Consider the following 12,506-nt stretch of genomic DNA (forward strand, 5'->3'; position numbering starts at 1 on the left):
CATGATGGCAATGGCCCAGCAAAAAGATGTAAGAAAGTGTATATAGACCTTCAGAAGCCTCTTCGTAATAACCTTTGTGAAGACAGAACATCTGGTAACAAGACCTTGGCAGAGTTCTTTAGAGGTGTAAGCTACAACATTCGTTGTGGTCAACCAGACATTTAGACATTTTAAACTTATTAACTTGCTTGTGATTTATAAGACTCTTTGTTTTGTAATAGTTATTGTGTAATGTGCAAAAATACAAGTTATCTAACTTCATCTTTAGTGCTTGAATGTTGTTATTCTATGAAATATGTAGTGCTTAATGAAATAAAAATATATCTGATTACTTATTTTCTTTTATTTAAAAAAAAAAAATATTTGTCACAGTAAAAAACAAACAAATAAAACCCCCAAAATACGGTACACAGCAAAGAAAAAATCTGTAGGAGAAAACAAACAAATAAATCTGGCCAAAACGTCCTCTTTCTTTAAAAAAAACCCAATATCATCGCTAACGCTGTAATATACGTCTACATTCCTGCTTTGATTGATTGATATGGTACTTTTTAAAATGAAGAGAATGAAATATGAAATGGCTGTAATATGACAAAAGGCAAAGACGGCTAGGCGTTTGGTTTGTTTTGCCAAATTTACAGACAAAATATTAACAAAAAAGTGGGTGTGACAATGCCCCAGTCGGTCGGGCTTGCACCAAAATAAATAATTGCCGTCTTTACAGTATAAGGAATAAATATGCAAAGTTCCAAGATGATCCATTCAGAATTACAGCCTGTAGACAATAAATACATAAATTGGGCGTGGCTCTGCCCCTGGGGGTTGGATATGGAACAATATAAATAGGTACCACCCTGTTATTGAAATGATTGATATGCTGAATTTGAACAAAATCTGTTAATTATTGCAACCTGTAAAGTATTTACCGATAAAAACTAACAAAATAATGGGTGTGGTACCACACCTCTGGGGGTCGGGACATGCACCAACAATTGGACGTGGCTCTGCCCCTGGGGGTTGGATATGGAACAATGTAAATAGGTACCACCCTGTTATTTAAATGATTGATATGCTGAATTTGAACAAAATCTGTTAATTATTGTAACCTGTAAAGTATTTACCGATAAAAAATAATAAAAAAGTGGGTGTGGTACCACACCCCTGGGGGTCGGGACATGCACCAAAAGACATAGTTGCTATCCTTACAGTATAAGGAATAGATATGCCAAGTTCCAAGATGATCCATTTAGAAATCCTGCCTGTAAACAAATAACACAAAAATTGGACATGGCTCTGCCACTGTGTGTTGGACATGGACCAATATATACTCTTCCAAAAAAGTAGGAGATATTCAGATGCAAATACCTATGCAGGTTGTGATATGATAAATAGTCATGGACACTTGACATGCTTTGAGAGTATGTTCACAGATGAAGACCTTATCGCCCCAACAGAACTACTGAGCTACACATGCGACACGCAATAGCGCCATACACGTGGGAGGGGTTCATTGTCAAATTTGACACTTAAAGGAAGGGTTAATAATAACTGCCATGTGCTGGTTTATCCTATCCATGTTTGCTTTCCTATCGGTTCTTGCATAAGATTTACCGTTTGGAGTATCTTTGCTTTAGTGTGTTATGTTTAATTTGCAATGAGACGTCTTCAACACGATGAACGTCTACGTGCTATTGGCATGCTTCAAATGGGTTCTACACAGCGAGCAGCAGACAACATGCTTAATCTGTGTTCAGCAGACTGTGGAACCGGTACCAACAAACACACAATGCTGATGATTGACCTCGTTTAGGTCATCATAGAGCCCCTACACAAGCCCAGGATCAAAACATTCGTACACGGGTCCTGCGAAATCGAGGACAAACGGCCAATCAGCTTTCTGTAAACTTTTATCAAGTTACGGGAATTCGAGTTACAGCCCAAATGATTAGAAATCAGCTACATGCAGCCCATTTGCATGCGCGACGACCGCGTGTTGTGCCTCCATTAACTCGCCAGCACATGGCAAACAAGCGTCAATGGTGTAGGCAGCTTGAAATTGGGGTAATCGTCGATGGGGCTGTGTAATGTTCACAGATGAGTACAGATTTACTCTGCATTTCACCGATAGGCGTGCTCGCGCTTGGAGGCATGTAAATGAGCGTCATGCTAACGTTAACGTCAGACAGCATTGACCGATTCGGGCGTGGGTCTGTTATGGTTTGGGGAGGAATCACCATGACTGGCAGAACGGACTTGCGTATTGGTCGTGCACCAACATCAATAGTTGCTATCCTTAGGGTATAAGGAATAAGTATACCAAGTTCCAAGATAATCCATTCAGAATAGTGGCCTTCGTGGCGCTAAAGGCAAAAATTGGGTGTGGCTCTGCCCCCGGGGGTCGGGGCATTCACCAAAATAAATAGTTGACGCACTTAGGCTATAAGGAATACATATGCCAAGTACCAAGTTGATCTATTCAGAATTGGGGCCTGTAAACGATAAAAAACCCAAAAATTTGGCGTGGTTCTGGCCCTGGGGGTCGGGATATGCAGTTGTCGTCCTTAGGCTATAAGGAATACATATCCCAAGTTCAAAGATGATCCATTTATAATCGTGGCCTGTAGGCCACATACACAGACACAAAGAAAAAAATGGGTGTGGCTCTGCCCCTGGGGATTAAGCAATCACCAAAGAACAATAGGTGTCATCCTTAGGGTATAAGGAATAGGTATGCAAAGTTTCAAATGGATCTGTTAAAAATTGCGGCCTGTAGGCGAAACACAAACATTGGACGTGGCTCTGTCCCAGGGGGTCGGGCATGCACCAAAAATAATACAGGTCAGCCTTAGGGTACAAGGAATAAGTATAAAAAAGTTTTCAAGAGGATGAAGAATTGCGGGCTGTAAGTGAAACACACACAAGGAAAAAGAAAATGGGCAAGGCTCTGCCCCTGGGCGTTGGCCATTCACCACAAACAATAGGGATGTTCCTTATGATAGAAGGAATGAGTATGCAAAGTTTCAAGGTGATAGGTATGCAGTCTGTAGATGACAAACAAATAAATACAAGAAATGGGCGTGGCTCTGCCACTGGGGGTTGGAAATGCACCAAAAACAATAGGGATCACCCATAGGGTATAGGGAATTAATATGAAAATTTTTCAAGACGATCAATATTGGGCTTTACTCTATCCTAGGGGGTCGGGCATGCACCAAAAATAATATTGATCAGCCTTAGGGTATAAGGAATAAGTACAAAAAAGTTTTCAAGAAGATCGATTAAGAATTGCGGCCTGTAGGCGACACACAGAAGCACAAAAAGAAAATGGGAGGGACTCTGCCCCTGGGGGTTGGGCATGCACCCCAAAGATAGGGGTGTTCCTTAGGGTACAGATAATAAGTATGCAAAGTTTCAAGATGATACGTTAAGAAATGCGGCCTGAAGACGACAAACAAACAATATGAATGTTTCAAGATGATCACTTAAGAATTGTGGCCTGTAGGCGACACACAGATGGGGCGACGGCAATATACGTCCACATTATGAATGTGGACATATAAAAAGTGGACAAAATGTCCTAGTCCGAAATGTCCACTGGCCGAACCCTATCATGTTTTCAAAACCGTAAAAGGGATACTGGTAACAAAAATTCTGATTAATTGTATGATACTATAAATGTACCAAACAAGTCAAAACCAATAATGTGCTAGCAACAATATTGTTTTGTATGCTCTAACCAAAATAATACAAATCAAAATAAGGCTGAAATATTTTAATCAAAAAGAAATTATAGTATATATTTTAATATTACCACTGGGAAATTTTTAAAAAAATAATCTTAAACAATATATTAATGAATAAATAAAGTAAACAAATATTATCACAATTATTTCAAGTCAAGCCCCAGTGTATTTCTCTAGAGTCCAAATTTAAAAAGAAAGAAAATGAGGGAGATTTTTTAACAAAAGTTCCTTGTCAATACAATTGGGAATCAATCATATTAAGAATATAACATTTTGAATGATATGAATGTTTGTTATGGGAGTATTAACATAAAGATTGTTCTTACCATGAAGTCATCTGAGAAACAACATTTAAATACATGTACATGCATACTACTAGTTACTACTATGAAAAATTGGTTGCCAGTTAACACAACACATGCCAAATGCAGCCTAGTCATCATAGCCGTCCACAAGGCTTGTCAAGTTGTCATATATTTATTCTTATGTAGGTAATTGGAGCATTTACAAGACACTAAAAACTGATGAGAGTAACAACCCATTGGCTTTTAGTTCTTCCCAGTGCTAACATTTATTATACAAAAAACATGTACTGGTAATCAGATGATATCTCCAGTCGTTCGAATTATGGGAAATCGTTGAAAATTAACAGACTTTTGCATGAACATAAGCACTGTATAAATGTGAATTTAATCAGATGTCTTAAGAACATAAACCCAGTGTGTAAATATCAAGTCCATGACTTTAGCCCCTCAAGTAATCAATAAGCTTCTTGGTCTCCTGAACATAAACACTGTTTAAATTTAAAGTCAATCAGACGATAACATTAACCTCTAGATCATTGTCCACAAGCAATAATGGAAGCTTGACTGACTGGGTACAGACCATGTGAAAATGTACAACCACATTTCAATGTTGGCAATTAAAGAAATAGTGTAATATTCAAATAGATATATAAAATTAATTTAAAACTATACATCACTGAAACATTTTCAAGGATAGCAATATGTCATTTTAACATCAAAGCTTATCAATCCATCAGTCAAACACCATCGTTTAATATTTAGGTATTTGAAATCATACGTGAACTGCTCTGGTGAAAAAACAAGATATTTGAAAATCATTGAGAATTTTTCAGTGGCCCCTGACAAAACAACAACAACCCGAAATTAGAGTCAAGTTCTACTCAAAACAGACAAGCACTACTATTATTTTTAACCTAAGATTAAATAGAATATCAAAGAAATAAACATTATTTTACAAAATAATATCAAAAATAAAACATCCCCATGGAATAATGCATTAGCTGATTTCTTATGTCCTGAGTATTAAGTAGGTTAGCTTAAAAAGTACATAATATCAATTACAGGTAAGTATATTTTAAAAGATTTTGTTTTTCCAACAATTAATGAGAAATATTTTTGTGTTCCTCAGTGGAAGTTAAAGTTGCTGCATCCACGAATTGGAATAATCTAACTTCAAACCTCAAAAGAAGTCCAACACTCCATCAATTCAGATCTTACTTGAAAACTTTAAATTTTATTATGAGACACTTGTGTTCAATGCACCATGAGCACATTTCATGGATTTAACATTTGATAAAATGGTAAAATGGATGCATTATTATTATTATTTAAGTCGAACACTGAGTTTAAATTAGGTTGTCGAGTCAACAGTGGGTCTTATTTACAGAATAACACAAGGATTTTTAGAGGTTGTTATTTCCTTGGGTTCAAGATTTTCTTGTGCTTGATTAATAGCTTCAAACACCTGAAATACAGAAAAAAAATTCACTCATAAGACATATATATACTAAGCAGGTTGGTATGTTACTCTGAATAGATGCATTGCATAAAACTTGCCAAATGTTTTTATTGTATATTTGTGACCACATCTCCAACTTTACCTGAGCAATAAGGCTCCTTCCCAAACACAGAAAATGTTCTCAAAAACGCAATCTGACTTCTGAGATGGTAATGTGTTCTTCATGATTTTCATGTAACTCATGCTGCATGTGCTGTTCACCAGGACCAGCCCTATAAACTGCACCCCCATATACCTGGTTGAATCATTCACAAAACAACGTAGGCAGCATGCCAGGACTCACGACAGCTCAGAGGAGCCAGGCGCTTGGAAGACTTGACGCTGGCCACACTGCCCAAGCCGTTGCCAACCACTTCCAGGTCAATGTTCGGACCATCTACAGGCTTCAGCAACACTTTCGGGTCACCAACACCACGGATGATCGCCCCCGAACTGGCAGACCAAGGGTTACCACAAGGCGAAAAGACCGCCATGTTGTGCGACAGCACGTGCAGAATCCCTTCACACAGGCATCTGAGACAGCACGTCAGACAGTGGGAACACCCGTAAGACCCATCAGTACTGATACAGTGAGCCGACGTCTCACGAAAACATCCACTGCCATGGACCCATCCTCACCCCTCGCCATCGACGTAAACATCTACAGTTTGCCCAACAACACCAGAACTGTTCTGTTCACAGACGAGAGTCGGTATTGCGTATCAATTGCAGATGGCAGGAACAGAATATGGTGTCGACATGGCCAGCATTATTCTGACCAATGTGTCATGGAACGAGACTCATGGGAGGTCCAAGCATAATGGTTTGGGGTGGAATCAGAGTGTGGTGTTCCAAAATCTTGGTCCAGGGAGAGGAGGCAGCATCACAGCAGTGTGCTACATTGATCAAGCTCTGAGACCCCACATCATACCACATTTTGCACGTCATCGAAACAACGTTTTCCAGCATGACAACGCCTGTGCCCACACCATCAGAGTTACTCGGGATTTTCTACAGCAGAACGGTGTCAACGTTATGCACTGGCTAGCCCTCAGTCCGGACTTAAACCCAATTGAACATCTTTGGGATCAAATTCAGAGGAGACTTATTAAAGTCGTACTGAGACCAAACATAGAATGATGTGATTAAAGTGCCTCTCAGATTTTGAAATCGTACTGACGGTTTTTTTGCTGTTTAAAGTTTAGTATATATATTACATTAACATAAGAATATTGAAGTTACACACAAGGCAGAACAGCACAAAAACATTTTCTTTCTTTAATGGGGTGTTCTCAGAAACTGCATGTCATTTTTTTAAAATTAAAACTAGCTCAGAAGAAACAAGGTTATTGTATTTTAAAATTTCGATGACATAGGATTATAGCACACTTATTAACTATGTATGGATGACATTTATATTTGAACTTCAGTTATTGTGTTCTCAATTCTCAACAAATTAAATTATCACTCTGCTAAACCTGAGCAGAATATGCTCATTATTGAACTTAGTATTGATATAATGAAACTATACACCAAGTTTCACCAATCTCACTCAATTAGAATCAAAATCAAAGTTATCATGTCTGACAGTATCAACAAAAATCAAGGCATTCACCTAATGAAATGGGGTTAACCTACTTTTCTGCTCCATCAGGGCTAAAGAAAACATGCTGTGTGCTATGGGGTCAATTTTACCCAGACAGCAGCATTACGGCCTACTCTTATTTCAAATTCCAACTATCAAGGGTTCTTTTACATGAATGCTAATGAATGGACGACAATCTGACGACCAATTGAACCTACTTTAATAGTTCCCTGATTTCTGAAAAAATCCAGATCATTACACTTGAAAATATCGGTCAATAGACTGTGTTTAAGAGGTTATATCTAACTTACTCATCAACATAGAAAGTCAAGATTTGTATCACCAGAGAAGGCCTTTAAGTTTGGCACAGAATTACCCATATTAATGTTACTAAGTCAGTATTTTTCATACATGTATATTAACATTCTTATTATGACAAAGATACACAAGTTAGTATGTTAAGATTTATAAATGAACCAAAACATACATCTTCATCTTCTGGAAATCCTCCAAGTTTCAATTTGGAAAACACAACCTTGTTATTCATTGTGATCTCAAAGCTACCTGCAAGTACACAATTTGAACAATATAAATTGGGATTCACAGATAAATATGTTTTTGTGGTATATCTATATTGTTATATTATCGCATGGGTCCACTGGCCAGTTTCTGAGGGGCCCCTGTAATTATCAATTAATGTGAAATTGCGGCCTCCTTGTATGCAAAATGAATGTTGAATATGAGAAATCTGGCATTTACTTGATCTTTGGACTGTATCTCCATTTTCACAATAAACTATATCATCAATATCGAAAGGAACTAAGATCTTTGGGATATAATCATATATTTCAAGTTTCATCAAAACTGGATAAAAATTGTGACCTCCAGAGGGTCCACAACCTTGGTATTACATACTTTTACACTAATTGCATACAGGGAGCGACCATTTTGTCGGACAGTTTTCATCAAAATCGGATAAAAATTGTGACATATAGAGTGTTAACAAACAAAATGTGAACACAGGGGCGATGACAATATATGTCCACTTGTGGACGTATAAAAAAAGATAGTACTGTGACAATGTTTATATTAAATCAATATAACTTACTACGACGTCCCACTCTTCCCGAAATTTGAACCTCGGATGCTGGAAACTTTGACAATATTTGTTGTCTAAGTTCTCGGTACCGAGGTTCAAAGCCTCAGGAACCACTACAACAAAGAAGAAAAAAGTATTTATTCATTATAAAATATTACAAAAGTTTTTCATTCGAATTTTAGTTCATTATCACCAAACAAGGTATGTAGACATGTAGTCATACACTTTTAGCCAACAAAACTCTGTATTATTACAGCCAATTTTTCTGATGTAGGCCTATTGTTACTGATTAATAATATTGCTTAATTAAAATAAAACAAAGATAAACATTATAGCAGTAATAAGACCATAATACACTATAAAATATTTTAGTTGGAGATAGCATTAACCATCAAATTCAGGTATTTGTGCAGTTGTTGTTGTTTGTATTTCAGAGGAGAGCATGTAATGGGGTCATTCCTGGTTTCATAAATGATAATAAACCCCCAATGACTATGTAAAGGAGAGCGATTTTCAGTTTTAAGGGGAGGGAAAAAAACGCCCCTCGGTTGACATTCAGGTGAGCGGCAGATGCTCGAGAGCGATCGCTCGCCTTAAAAAACAATGACTGATTTGTGGTTGTCTCTAACAATGTTGGATATAAATAAACAAACCCAAGTCTTAACTAAATAATCAGGACATGAATTAAAACATGTAAAAACAATAATTCAAAAAAATTAAATACACCAAATAGGTATGAAATAAAACATGTCTAATATTATTAATTTCAGACATTTATTAAAGATACATTATGGGAGATTTTAATAGAGAGTTGGCCATTCTTGCTATAACAGTTCAAAAATAGATGACGAAAGAAGAATATATTGAAAATTGCAGTCAAATTACTTTATTCTGAACAAAGTTATCACCATTGTAATTTTTGACTAGAAATAGGAGTCAACTCTCTCTTCACCGTCTCCGAGAACAGCCGATCGTTTGATTGACAGGCGTTAACTCCACCTACATAATCTCAATTATCTAGTAACGTTTTCAATGGCTGTGGTACCGTTAGCCTATTCAGTTTGAGACGGGGTTGCAATTCAATTTGTATCACATTTATTTTTAGTACAAATTAAAAATAAGACTTTTAATATATAGATAAGAAGCGAAAATTTGAAAGGAATGAACCAAATCAATGAGGCATAATTATAGCAGACTTCTTTTTAGCCTGTGTGTACTCTTGTACTGTAACTGGTAGGCCTACGCAACTCCCGAAGCAGACAAATACTGAAATAGGAAACAGTGATCCAATGGGGCTGCAATTCAACTGGGGTGATGTTAGCTGCGATGTTTATCAATTTCCATAATTTTTCTGTAAATGCAAGTGACAAAAGAGCGTATAATACCGACATCCAAACTCTCATTTTAACCACAACTAAACATAATATCAGCGGCCTCGCTTCATACACTATCATTTAGCTTCGATCTAAAATTTCCGGGAGTATGACGTCAACGTAATGGTTAATCTCCGCTTACGCCGCAATTTAAAAATTTAATCAATGAATGAAATCCTGTTTAAATCCAAGCCGAATCCAAGCCATCCGTGGGTCTACAGAGTTGATTTTGTGCTTGTTGTGTAAATAAAGATCTAATCTATAATTTCTATGACATCTGAAGCCTAAATAAAGACTTGCAATAATCAGATTTAGCTCTTGCATAATGTATTTTTAACTTACCAAGAGCATAATCAACTCTCGATGTTATCGAGATTTTCAACAGATTTAAATACAATTGACAGTTAATGATTTAATTTAAAAATTGATAATCAAGACTTTATGATCTTAACAACGGTAGAAATGACAATCGAGACTACAATGTGCTTGTAACAGCGCTAACTCAGCTCAGAATGAAGTAATTTGACTGAAATTTTCAACATATTCCGTTTTTCATTAGATCTATTTTTCAATTATTATTCTTTATTGCGAAAACTGTCAATTCTTAAATCTAAATCTTACCATAATGCCGCTTTAACTTTAAGTAACTTATTTATATGTCCTGAACATTCAGCAAAAATGATCTCCACATGGAATTTCAAAGAGAACTGGACAATTGAAATGTAGAACCATTATAGCCTAGAAGAGTCCTTAGTAGGCCTAGAGGCTAAGCTAATACTAATAATAGCTATCTTTTGAGTGACTAGGCACTTTCCTTGACTGTTGTTGACAGACTCATACTCATAAATAATTAGGCTATATCACATTGTAATATAATAAATAATATTATTGCCATTGGCCCAATTGGCTCCGCTGTTTTAACATTTTTGGCTATATCTTTAGTTTTTCTACTTTTAACTTACCAATATTCTACTTGAATTACTACGGGTGCCATTGTCTCAGCGATTTCTTGATATTCAGAGTAAGATAATTTCACAAACTGTGTGTAGGCCCTGCTGAGTGAAGTGGACGAAGTGAACAGGGTGAACACTCTTTCGTAGTCATGAAAATCTGACAGGCGGCATCATGGCCACCAGTGCAGAATGATTGACAGCTGTCAGCCTTCACCTGGGAAATATCAAGGGAAACACTTTGAACAACTGGAGACCACGTTGACTACACAATGTTAAAACCAATCTGTTTAACAGAGAATTACGAGTCTTCTAATATCTCTGTAAAGAGAGAGAGAGAGAGAGAGAGAGAGAGAGAGAGAGATGGGGTTTAAAGTCCACTCGACACAAACTAGGTCATTTCGGGATTAACATATGGTTTAATTTTATTTCAATAATTCGCTTGCGCGTAGAGGTCTTTAGCAGTGGGAGGAAACCGGAGGACCCGGAGAAAACCCACGAGGTTGGACAGGCGACCCTACTCCTTGTCACGTACAACCGGGATTCCATCTCTGTAAAACATGACTGCCTTTAACACGTGCCGTCACAGCACGCGGCGTCAATGGCGCGTGCATTGTTTACATAAGGCGTTACTGCTTCATCGGGCAGAATGCATCTACGGTATCCCCGCGGTATACTCATTCCGTTCTACTCCACTATACCCTGGATTAATCCATAGGGTTTCCACGATTTCAAATTATCTACTCTGGCCTTGATTGTAGATGGTCTACGAACCAATCAAAAAACAGTTTACAAACCTGTCGTTTCGCCTTCGTCATTCATGTCCATTTACTGAATGGTTTATATAAATAATGTATATATTTCTAATTCATTTATATTTAATTGTATTATCAAAATCTGTAGTATGTTTCGCTGATTTCACTGCTGATCAGTGTGCCATCAAGGACGGTTAACTTGAAAACGTGTCTCCCCCATACGCATGTCGATAAGGCCAGCAATAATATTGCCTTTATCTGTAAAAAAAATACTATATTAGAAATATTCTTACTGAAGTTGGACTTTGGCCCAATACCCATAATGACACTTATAAATGCATTACGGATTTAACTAAACTAGATATTTTACATAACCAATAAACATTTAACAGGAGTAATGATATTAAAGACAATGTGAAAATAGATGCACTACCTTACATTTATTCTATACCTAAATTCCATAAAACCCCAGTAAAATTCAGATATATAATATCCTCCAGTATCTGCCAAACGAAACCATTAGCTAAGACTATCACCAAAGGGTTTAAATTATGCCAAAACCAACATGCCATTTGGTGCAGAACACTTCGTAGCTATACTGGAATTAATAGGTTTTTTTATAATTGATAAAAGTAAACCTATAGTAGACACTTTAGAAAAAATCAATAAAAAAATTAATGCAAACACAATAGAAACGTTCGATTTTTCTACTTTGTATACTATGCTTCAACATGCAGATCTTAAAGATAATTTAGATTGGTTTGTAGATAAAGCCTTTAATGGAGCTTTCGGGAAAGGCAGAAACTTGATGGCCATTTATGCAGAAGATGCTAAATGGATTATAAAACGTCGCAATGCCGACACTGTAGTTTTTGATAAAGACAAATTTCAAAATATCATACATTTCCTCATTGACAATGCCATATTTGAGGTTGGGGATCAGATAATGCAACAAACCATAGGTTTGCCAATGGGAACTGCCCCCGCCCCATTTATGGCAAATGCACATTTATATAAATACGAATTCTACTGTCAAGACCATAAAAGAAAAACAGATTACAAAGTAGCTAAAAGTCTAAACTATACCTTCTGTGTTTATTACTACAGTAGCTTTCCCCTTATCTGCTGGCACGATTGTTATCTTTGGATCATTGCGTAGTTCCTTTAGTGCCTTCTTCTGCTTCTGGGTGATGTTACT

At 36.8% G+C, this 12,506-nt stretch overlaps 1 long non-coding RNA gene across 1 annotated transcript; it reads right to left on the minus strand.

The window, feature by feature from the left end:
* Window positions 1–3,757: 3,757 nt before the first annotated feature.
* On the minus strand, window positions 3,758–11,365 carry LOC126815518 (uncharacterized). Its single transcript, XR_007677961.2, has 5 exons — window positions 11,351–11,365; window positions 10,566–10,770; window positions 8,240–8,343; window positions 7,619–7,695; window positions 3,758–5,513 (listed from the first exon to the last, which is right to left on the minus strand). It is a non-coding gene; the product is annotated as an uncharacterized LOC126815518 (long non-coding RNA).
* Window positions 11,366–12,506: the final 1,141 nt, after the last annotated feature.

This window comes from Patella vulgata, chromosome 3 (assembly GCF_932274485.2).
Source record: "Patella vulgata chromosome 3, xgPatVulg1.2, whole genome shotgun sequence".
NCBI lineage: Eukaryota > Metazoa > Mollusca > Gastropoda > Patellidae > Patella > Patella vulgata.